The sequence below is a fragment of the Mixophyes fleayi genome, chromosome 4, assembly GCF_038048845.1.
Source record: "Mixophyes fleayi isolate aMixFle1 chromosome 4, aMixFle1.hap1, whole genome shotgun sequence".
Classification (NCBI taxonomy): domain Eukaryota; kingdom Metazoa; phylum Chordata; class Amphibia; order Anura; family Limnodynastidae; genus Mixophyes; species Mixophyes fleayi.
In genome coordinates this window covers 7,440,262-7,450,534 of record NC_134405.1, presented here as the reverse complement: position 1 = coordinate 7,450,534, position 10,273 = coordinate 7,440,262, and positions in this window count along the sequence as shown.

Below are 10,273 nucleotides of genomic sequence, written 5' to 3'. Positions count from 1 at the left end.
ACGGCGCTAGTATTATGACAGCGCTGCGGCGCTGAGGCTTATTGGCTACCAAAGTATTTAAGCCTCTCTGGATCCCACCTCCTGTGCCAGAGTTTCAGGTGTTCCTGTGATATCCTATCTTCTGACCTTTTGCCTGCCTCCTGATTATTGCTGTTTGCCTGTGACCCTTGTGACCCGGATTGCCTCGACTACTCTTTTGGATCTCCCTTTTGTACCTTGCCTGCACCATTGCTGAACCGGCCTGTTTGACATTTCCTCTCGTGCTTCGCTATCTGACTCGTGGAAGGACCGCGACCTGCGTGTTCCCTGCAGCTGAGTCCATACCTCCTTGCGGGGGTCCCTGGTGAATACCAGGGGCACGTTAGACTCCGCACCTTCCTCCGAGTAGTGCCAACGATAGCAGGTACGCTATACTCAGTCGTGACAGTAAACTCTGGCGATGTCTACCGAAGGAACTGGTGAACCCTCAGCCCGGGACCTTCTCATTCACTTGACTCAACGTGTAGAACAGCAAGAAGCAGCCCAAGCACATCTCCTGCAAAGTGTCCAAGGTATCGCTACACGCTTCGATGCTTTACAGGGCTCTCTGCCTGCCACTCCAGCCATTGCCTCCTCCTCAGTGGCGTCCTCTAGTGTGGTTACCGTATCTACAGCAACCTCAGGCATGCGTATCCCCGCGCCCGAGAAATACGACGGTGATCCCAAAAAATGCAGGGGTTTCTTGAACCAGTGCTCTATTCAGTTCGAGTGCAATGCAGGAGCATTCCCTTCAGAACGTACGAAGGTGGCATTCATGATCTCCCTCCTGAGCGGTCAAGCACTAGCCTGGGCTTTCGCCTTTGTGGGAGAATGGAGACCCTCTTCTTAATAACGCCGCCACCTTTATTGAAGCCTTCAGGAGAGTCTTCAATGACCCTGGGAGAGTAGCCTCTGCTGCCACCAGTTTGCTGAGTCTGCGTCAAGGCAACTTATCTGTTGGCAATATGCCATCCAGTTCCGGACCTTAGCGTCAGAACTGAAGTGGAACAACGAGGCGCTGGTCGCAACTTTCTGGCAAGGTCTTATCGACCGTATTAAAGACAAACTAGTTTCTCGGGATCTTCCCTCTGACCTTGATACCCTGATTGCACTATGTATCAAAGTAGATCTACGTTATCAAGAACGCACCCAAAAACGTCCTGTCTCTAAGCGGGTTGTTCCTCGTCTGGCTCCACAATTTCAAAACCCGGTTTTGCCTATGGACGAACCCATGCAAGTAGGACGTTCTCGCCTATCCCCAGAAGAAAGAGAGAGGCGCTTCAGGCAATGCCTCTGCCTTTACTGTGGCGATTCCGGACATCTGCTCAAGGTCTGCCCTAAGAGACCGGGAAACCCGTCCTCCTAAACGGTGGCAGGGAGGCCGGTTTAGGAGTAACCACAGTTGCTCCCTACTCTAAACACACTCCTGAGCTTCTTATGGTAGTCACCCTGAGCACCCCTAGAGGTCCCTTCTCCACCACGGCCTTTGTGGATTCCGGCTCCTCCGGGAACTTCATTTCTGCTACTCTCGTTGCTGGGCTCCAAATTCCAACACTCACCTTGCCTCAACCATTATCGTTAACGGCAGTGGAGGGGAACCGTGTTAGCAGTGGCTCCATCTCCTCCATCACCTCTCCCATTCGGTTGATGGTAGGAGCCCTTCATAGCGAGATGATTCAGTTTTTGGTGTTGCCAAAATCCATTAATCCCCTTATCTTGGGGCTACCTTGGCTACGAAAACATTCTCCGCAGATGGATTGGGATCGTGCTCAGGTTACCCGTTGGGGTACAGGATGTCGTCATAGATGTCTGTCTAGTGTTCTCCCTTCCGGTTCTCAAATTATTGCTCAGTCCACGGTTACGGAATCAGTCCTTCCAGCAGCATACGCCGAGTTTCAAGATGTGTTCAGAAAGACCGAGGCCGAGTTGTTACCTCCCCACCAGTCCTGGGACTGCTCCATTACTTTGCTTACCAATCAACCTATACCCAAGGGGAGAACTTATCCTCTTTCTCGCCCAGAGACCTTGGCAATGTCTTAATATATCACGGAAAATCTCAAACGTGGGTTCATTCGCAAGTCTACCTCTCCTGCTGGGGCTGGATTCTTCTTTGTCAAGAAAAAAGACGGGTCCCTTCGCCCGTGCATTGACTATAGACCTCTGAATCGTATTACTATCAAAAATCGGTACCCGTTACCTCTTATCTCCGATCTATTTGATAGGATCAGCGGGGCTCAAGTATTTACTAAACTAGACCTACGAGGGGCCTACAACCTCATTCGTATAAAGAAGGGTGACGAGTGGAAGACCGCCTTCAATACTAGGGATGGTCATTTAGAATACCTGGTAATGCCCTTCGGTCTTTGCAATGCCCCTGCCATCTTTCAGACTTTCGTTAATGACATCTTTCAAGATTTGTTGTACACCTCCGTAGTTGTTTATCTAGATGACATTCTAGTGTTCTCTAAGGACCTGAGTTCTCATCAAGAACAAGTGAGGGAGGTCTTACGAAGACTACGCAAATACCATCTTTATTGCAAGTTGGAAAAATGTGTTTTCGAAGTTCTCCAAGTGTCCTTCCTTGGGTTTATCGTATCCGGCTCAGGACTACAGATGGATCCTACCAAGGTGTCTGCCATCTTGGACTGGCCTCAACCTCAGGGCCTTAAAGCAATCCAAAGATTCATTGGGTTCGCTAATTATTATCGGCAGTTCATCCAAGATTTTTCTTCCATTATCGCTCCAATCACAGCGTTAACCAAGAGATCTGCCAACCCGAAGATATGGTCTCCAGAAGCTATTTCTGCCTTTGCTACTCTTAAGAAAGCCTTCTCCTCTGCCTCATTTCTCTCCCAGCCGGATCAACAGCGACCTTTCTTTGTGGAAGTGGACGCCTCTTCTATTGGCATCGGGGCTATGTTGTTCCAAAAGACACCTTTGGGTACTCACTCTCCATGCGGGTTCTTCTCTAGACGATTCCTCCCTAATGAGATTAACTATGGAATCGGAGATAAAGAGCTTCTCGCTATCAAAGCAGCTCTGGGGGAGTGGCGACATCTACTAGAAAGTGCTTTATATCCTGTTACCATATTCACAGACCATCGAAATTTAACATTCATTCGTGAAGCTCGCTGTTTGAATCCTCGACAAGCCCGCTGGGCATCATTCTTTGCTCGCTTCAATGACTCTTACTTTTTGTCCAGTGGCTTAAAATGGGCGAGCAGATGCTCTATCCCGCTCTTTTGATGATACGGACCGCCTGAATCCATTGATTCCTCAATGCATCATCGATCCTTCTAACATTGTGGCAGTTACCAATACTGTTAAAGTTGTTCCCCCTGCAGGGCGATCATTTGTGGAACCACAGTTTCGACTCAGGGTACTGCGATGGGCTCATTGCTCCCGTTTTGCAGGTCACGCAGGAATAAAGAAGACCACATTTCTCCTCTGTCGACGGTTCTGGTGGCCCACTATATGTACTGACATACGTGATTTTATTGCAGCCTGCACAATCTGCGCCCAACACAAGTCTTCCAGGATGTTCCTGCTGGATTGCTTCGTCCCTTGCCCACGCCTAATGCTCCTTGGGAAAGTATAGCCATGGATTTTATTACTGATCTTCCCTGCAGTTCGGGATTCAATACCATCTGGGTCATCATTGATCGGTTTTCTAAAATGGTGCACTTCATCCCTCTCTCTGGTCTACCTTCGGCCAGTCGCTTAGCCGACACATTTATCAAAGAGATCTTCAGACTACATGGTTGTCCTAAAGAAATTATCTCCGACAGAGGGGTCCAATTCATCTCCCGTTTCTGGAGGGCCTTCTGCAAGAAGTTGGGTACAGAATTGAAGTTCTCGTCTGGGTACCACCCCCAGACCAATGGCCAGACCGAGCGGATCAACCAGGACTTAGAGACTTTTCTTCGTTGCTTTACCGCTGACAATCAAAGCAAATGGTCACAATTCCTTCCCTGGGCAGAGTTCTCGCACAATCACCATGTCCATGAATCTACCGGGTTTTCTCCATTTTTTATTGTGACCGGGATGCATCCTATTATCCCAGACCCGTTTCCAAATTCTTCCTCCTCAGTTCCAGAGGTGGACTCACTCTATCGAGAATTCTCTCTCATTTGGGCCAGAACCAAAGCAGCTCTGCAAAGCGCAACACAGCACCACAAGACCTTTGCAGATCCCCACCGAAGAGCTACTCCTCTATTGAAGGTAGGGGATCAAGTATGGCTTTCCACTATAGATTTAAAACTTAAAGTACCATCTATGAAAATGCCTCCACGTTTCATTGGTCCCTACACCATCTCACATGTCATCAATCCGGTGTGTGTCAAGTTAAAGTTACCTACTTCGTTACGATGTCATAATACCTTTCATGTATCCTTACTTCGACCATTGGTGCTTAACAAATTCTCTATACCTCCTTCTCGACCTCCTCCTGTTCAAACCTCCTCTGGAACAGAGTTTGAGATCAGCCGAATCCTGGATGTCCGTACCCGCTATGGTCGCCAACAGTTCCTTGTTCACTGGAAGGGATTTGGTCCTGAAGAAAGATCTTGGGTGGACAAACCAGACCTTCATGCTCCTCTGCTACTCAAAAGATTTCTCCAATCAAGGGGAGGAGGAGGAGGAGGGCATACTGTCAGGCACCGCCTGTGATATCGGGACGGATGTCCCGCTGTGCTGTTCAGCGCGTCTGGTTGCCTAGCAACCAGACGCGTCACTTCCTTCCCCGCTCGGCCGCCCGGGTACAAGTTCAGAAAGCGTTCCTGTTGCTAGGCAACGGGACGCTGCATGAAGGAAGCGCTACGGCGCAAGTGTTTGACAGCGCTACGGCGCTAGTATTATGACAGCGCTGCGGCACTGAGGCTTATTGGCTACCAGAAGTATTTAAGCCTCTCTGGATCCCACCTCCTGTGCCAGAGTTTCAGGTCTTCCTGTCCTCCAGCATTTCCAGTGTGTTCCTGTGATATCCTATCTCCTGACCTTTTGCCTGCCTCCTGATTATTGCTGTTTGCCTGTGACCATCGTGACCAGGATTGCCTCGATTCCTCTTTTGGATCTCCTTTTTGTACCTTGCTGTCAGAACACTACCGACCTGGCTTGACTCACCACCCCTTCGGATTCTCCTTGTGTCTGACATTTCCTCTCGTGCTTCGCTATCTGACTCGTTGAAGGACCGCGACCTGCGTGTTCCCTGCAGCTGAGTCCATACCTCCTTGCGGGGGTCCCTGGTGAATACCAGGGGCATGTTAGACTCCGCACCTTCCTCCGAGTAGTGCCAACGATGGCAGGTACGCTATACTCAGTTGTGACAGTCACCTTCAGACACGCCACCCTCCGTTGAGCTGGCAGGGGTAGAGACAGTCTCTACTGACTCACCTTTACCAGTTAAGCAAGTCAGATGGCCCCCAGGACTCGGAAGAGGGTCACGAGTCTGGGATGCTGTGACAATGTGACAGTTCATCCTTAGGTGACCATTTTTTCCCGCAGTTGTAGCATTTCTTCTTCAGTCTGGGCTCCAATGGTCTCTGATAACTCCCAGGGATAGGGCGGTGCGTTGGCTGGGGAGAGGTACCCGAAGCGTTGGATACTGACTTTTGGGGGTAAGTAGAAGAGGGGTGTCCCCTTGATTGTACATTCTTTGTGGTGGCTGCTAACCTGGCGCTTCTGCCAGTGTGGCCTGACAGCCACAAAATGATCCGCCAACTGGGCAGCTGACTTTCTATCCATCACCCATTCTTTCACCTCCGATGCGCACTGGCGGTGAAACTGCTCTTAGCACATTAAGTCTATTACCTCCTCCACGGTCTGGGCACCAGCTGCACGCACCCACTTCCTGACAGACTCCCGCAGCATGTTGGCAAACTCCTCATGGATGGCATGGAACTTCTTATGATAGGTCTTTGGGGTACAAATGGCATACACCCGAGGGTCCTTATGGAGTTAAACTCAGAAATAGCTAGACTGCTATTCTTAATTTTCAGAGATTCAATCTCATCAGGCTCAGTACCAAGGGATTGGCGAATAGCAGATGTGGTGCCGTTGTTTAAAAAGGGGACGAGATCACAACCAGAGAATTATAGACCTGTAAGCCTGACATCAATAGTGGGGAAACTACTGGAAGGTATTTTAAGGGACAGTATTCAGGATTACTTGGTACGCAATAAAATTATTAGTGGGAATCAACATGGATTTTTGAGGAATAGGTCATGTCAAACTAATCTAATTAGTTTCTACGAGGAAGTTAGTGGGAACTTAGACCAGGGCAGGACAGTAGATGTGGTCTACTTAGATTTTGCAAAGGCCTTTGATACAGTGCCACACAAGAGGTTGGTTTACAAAATAAGGGAACTGGGTCTAGAAATCAAAATTTGTACTTGGATCGAAAACTGGTTAGAGAATAGGGAACAGAGAGTTGTGATAAATGGAACATTTTCTAATTGGTCAAAGGTCTTAAGTGGAGTACCTCAAGGTTCCGTGCTGGGACCACTCCTTTTTAATATATTTATTAATGACCTTGGTGATGGTTTAGAGAGTAAAGTTTCTATTTTTGCAGATGACCCTAAACTCTGTAAGGTAATAAAATCAGAGCAAGATGTAGCTTCTCTACAGAGGGACTTAAATAAACTGGAGGATTGGGCGGCTAAATGGAATATGAGGTTTAACACAGATAAATGTAAGGTTATGCATTCAGGGATCAAAAACAAGAACGCAATCTATAAATTAAATGGAATTAATTTGGGAGAATCTATAATGGAAAAGGATTTGGGAGTGCTCGTAGACAGTAGACTTAGCAATAGTGCTCAATGTCAAGCAGCAGCTGCAAGGGCAAACAAAGTATTGGCATGCATAAAAAGGGGCATAGATGCAAGGGAAGACAGTGTAATTTTGCCACTGTATAAATCATTGGTAAGACCTCATCTTGAATATGCAGTACAGTTCTGGGCACCACTCTATAAAAAAGATAATTTGGAACTAGAAAGGGTTCAGAGAAGGGCGACAAAATTAATAAAGGGTATGGAGTCATTAAGTTATGAGGAAAGGTTAGCCAGTTTAGGCATGTTTACTTTAGAAAGGAGGTGTCTAAGGGGAGATATGATTACTATGTACAAATACATTAGGGGTCAATACAGAGAGCTTTCATGGGAACTTTTTACCCCAAGGACCATACACAGGACACGTGGTCATCCCCTAAGGTTAGAGGAGAGGAAATTTCACAACCAGCAAAGGAAGGGGTTCTTTACAGTAAGGGCAGTCAAGATATGGAATTCATTGCCAGGGAAGGTTGTGATGGCAGATTCAATAGATATGTTTAAGAAAGGGTTAGACAAATTTTTAGCGGAAAGGTGTATCCAGGGATACGACCGTTAATTTAAAATAAAGGATAGTAGTGGATATAGGGTAAAACTGGATTGCAATATTGAGTCTGGGGGGATTTTCAAAATTGAAACAGATGGGCGGTTGCCTACTCTGGATTAATTTCAAATATAAGTGCAGGATCGCAGGAGATCCAAAATAGGTTAAACTTGATGGACTGGTGTCTTTTTTCAACCTCATCAACTATGTTACTATGTTACTATGTTTAAGGAGTGCCCTTTTTACTATATCATAGACCCGCACAGTCCTCCGAGGGCACTCCATTCCACTGTGTGTCCCTGTAGTGTGGACACCAGATGCTTAACCCATTCCTCTCTGGGTACAGTGTGTAGTCTGAGGCTCCTCACAGCACTGTCTGCTCTGAGGCTCCTCACAGCGCGGTCTGCTCTGAGGCTCCTCACAGCATGGTCTGCTCTGAGGCTCCTCACAGCGCTGTCTTCTCTGAGGCTCCTCACAGCGCTGTCTGCTCTGAGGCTCCTCACAGCGCTGTCTGCTCTGAGGCTCCTCACAGCGTTGTCTGCTCTGAGGCTCCTCACAATGCTGCCCAGTCCGGGCCTCCTTCCAAGTCGTCCGCCCAGTCCGGGCCTTCTGCCAAGTCGTCCGCCCAGTCCGGGCCTCCTGCCAAGTTGTCCGCCCAGTCCGGGCCTCCTGCCAAGTCGTCCGCCCAGTCCGGGCCTCCTGCCAAGTCGTCCGCCCAGTCCGGGCCTCCTGCCAGGTCGTCCGCCCAGTCCGCACTATCATCTGCCAATGGTGTCCCGCCCTAGTCCCCAAAGACGTATGTTCAACCCGAGCTGACCAAGTCTCGTGCTAAACCAAATTCATCTTCTGTTTCAGACTTCCGACCACCTATCTTTAGTGGGGATATTTAGCAATTTAATACACTTATACAATTTTGTATATCTTATTTTCCATCAGTACCTGACCACCTAGATACCCAACAAAAGCAAGTGTTTTACCTGTTATCCAACTTTACACTAAAAGCTCTAGAATGGTCAAGCTCCTTTATTGAGACCAGAGATCCCATTCTTTCGGATTTGCAGCTTATTTTTGAAGCAGTGATCAAGAAATTTGCTCCAACACTTGTCGGTCATACTCCCTGCATGTCTTCTGTGCCATCTTCTTTGTCTCCAGTTGCCCAAGTATTTGAGATACCTTCATGTTCTATTCAATTTGAACAACCCTGTGTCCCTAAAAAGACTCATAAAAAGAAAGCAAAGAAGAAATGGTCTTCTGGGTCTCAACTCTCTTGTGGCGTGGTTTCTATATCCTTTCTGTCCTTGCACGAAGACTTATCTTCTACATGCCCAATTCTGGACTATGACTCTGAATTTTTTTTACCATTCCTGGTAACTTGGGCGTCTGCAATCCGCCTTTTGAGGGGGGTACTGCATCCTGCAACTCCTGTCTGCCAGGAACTATGTTGGACATTTGTATAAAGATGTATCCTGCCTGTAGTACCACTGTTCCACCAAAAGAGCCACTGTGGTACTCAGACTGCTCTCTCACCTGCCAGAACTGTCTCGTTTCTCCGGGATGCTAAACGCTTCTGGCCTATTAAAGCCTGCTTGTCCCAGCAGTCTTGGCCAGATCATCTGTTGCAATTACTTGTGTTGCTGTGCCTGTTCCCTGGCTCCTGTTTGCTGCCTGTTCTCCGAATTTCCAGCACATCTATCCGCAGATCATCTCAGCCACTGTCTACTCCAGTATCCTGTGGTAACGTTCTGCAGATTATTGCTACCTGTTCTCTGACGTTCCCAGCACATCTATCCGCAGATCATCACAGCCAATGTGACTACTCCACTATCCTGTGGTAACGCATCAGCCCCCAGGCCACTCAGCCTAACCGCTGTTAGGAGCGGGCGCCCCCCGCCCCCCCGGATGCAATATTATCTGACTATTACCGGCGGCCGCATCACATGACACGCGACGAGGCCGCCTGTGCACCCACCGGGCTGAAATCTGCCAGCCCGCGCCTGACTCAACCTGATAGGGAGCATTCTCCTTTGACTCATGCTCCTGGTTATATTTACCTGAGTACCTGTCTTTGTGTTTTTGTTGTTCACACCAGTGCCAAGAACACAGCTTCATCTACTCTGTTCCTGAGTTATACACATATGTGGATCTCTGTGCTTTTGCTCTCTGCAGCTCACTGCTTCTCAGTGTAACCTGTTCAGCTCTCTCCACCTTTCCAGAGGTATCCAACCCTGCAACCCACAGGCTACTCGTCTCCCCACCTTTCCAGAGGTATCCAACCCTGCAACCCACAGGCTACTCGTCTCCCCACCTTTCCAGAGGTGTTCAACCCTGCAACCCACTGAGTACTGCTTCTCACCACCGCTTTACAGTATTGCCTATTCCACTGTTAAGATATGTGATTATATTACTGCCTTACCAGTTATTGCATCCTGAACCTGTATTACCTGTCTCTAATAAAACCACTTTGTTCAATTACTTTCTCTCATGGTCTTACCTTGGGAACCCCGACAGTGAGGATGTATCAGTGGAGCTGTGATTGGTTGTTGCCCTGTGGAGAAAGTACCGGCCCTATGTAGAAAAAGAATGGAGTGTAACCTGGTGGGATCTATAGGTGGTGCGGCGTAACCTGGTGGGATCTATAGGTGGTGCGGCGTAACCTGGTGGGATCTATAGGTGGTGCGGTGTAACCTGGTGGGATCTATAGGTGGTGCGGTGTAACCTGGCGGGATCTATTGGTGGTGCGGTGTAACCTGGCGGGATTTATAGGTGGTGCGGTGTAACCTGGCGGGATCTATAGGTGGTGCGGTGTAACCTGGCGTGATCTATAGGTGGTGCGGTGTAACCTGACGGGATCTATAGGTGGTGTGGTGTAACCTGACGGGATCTATAG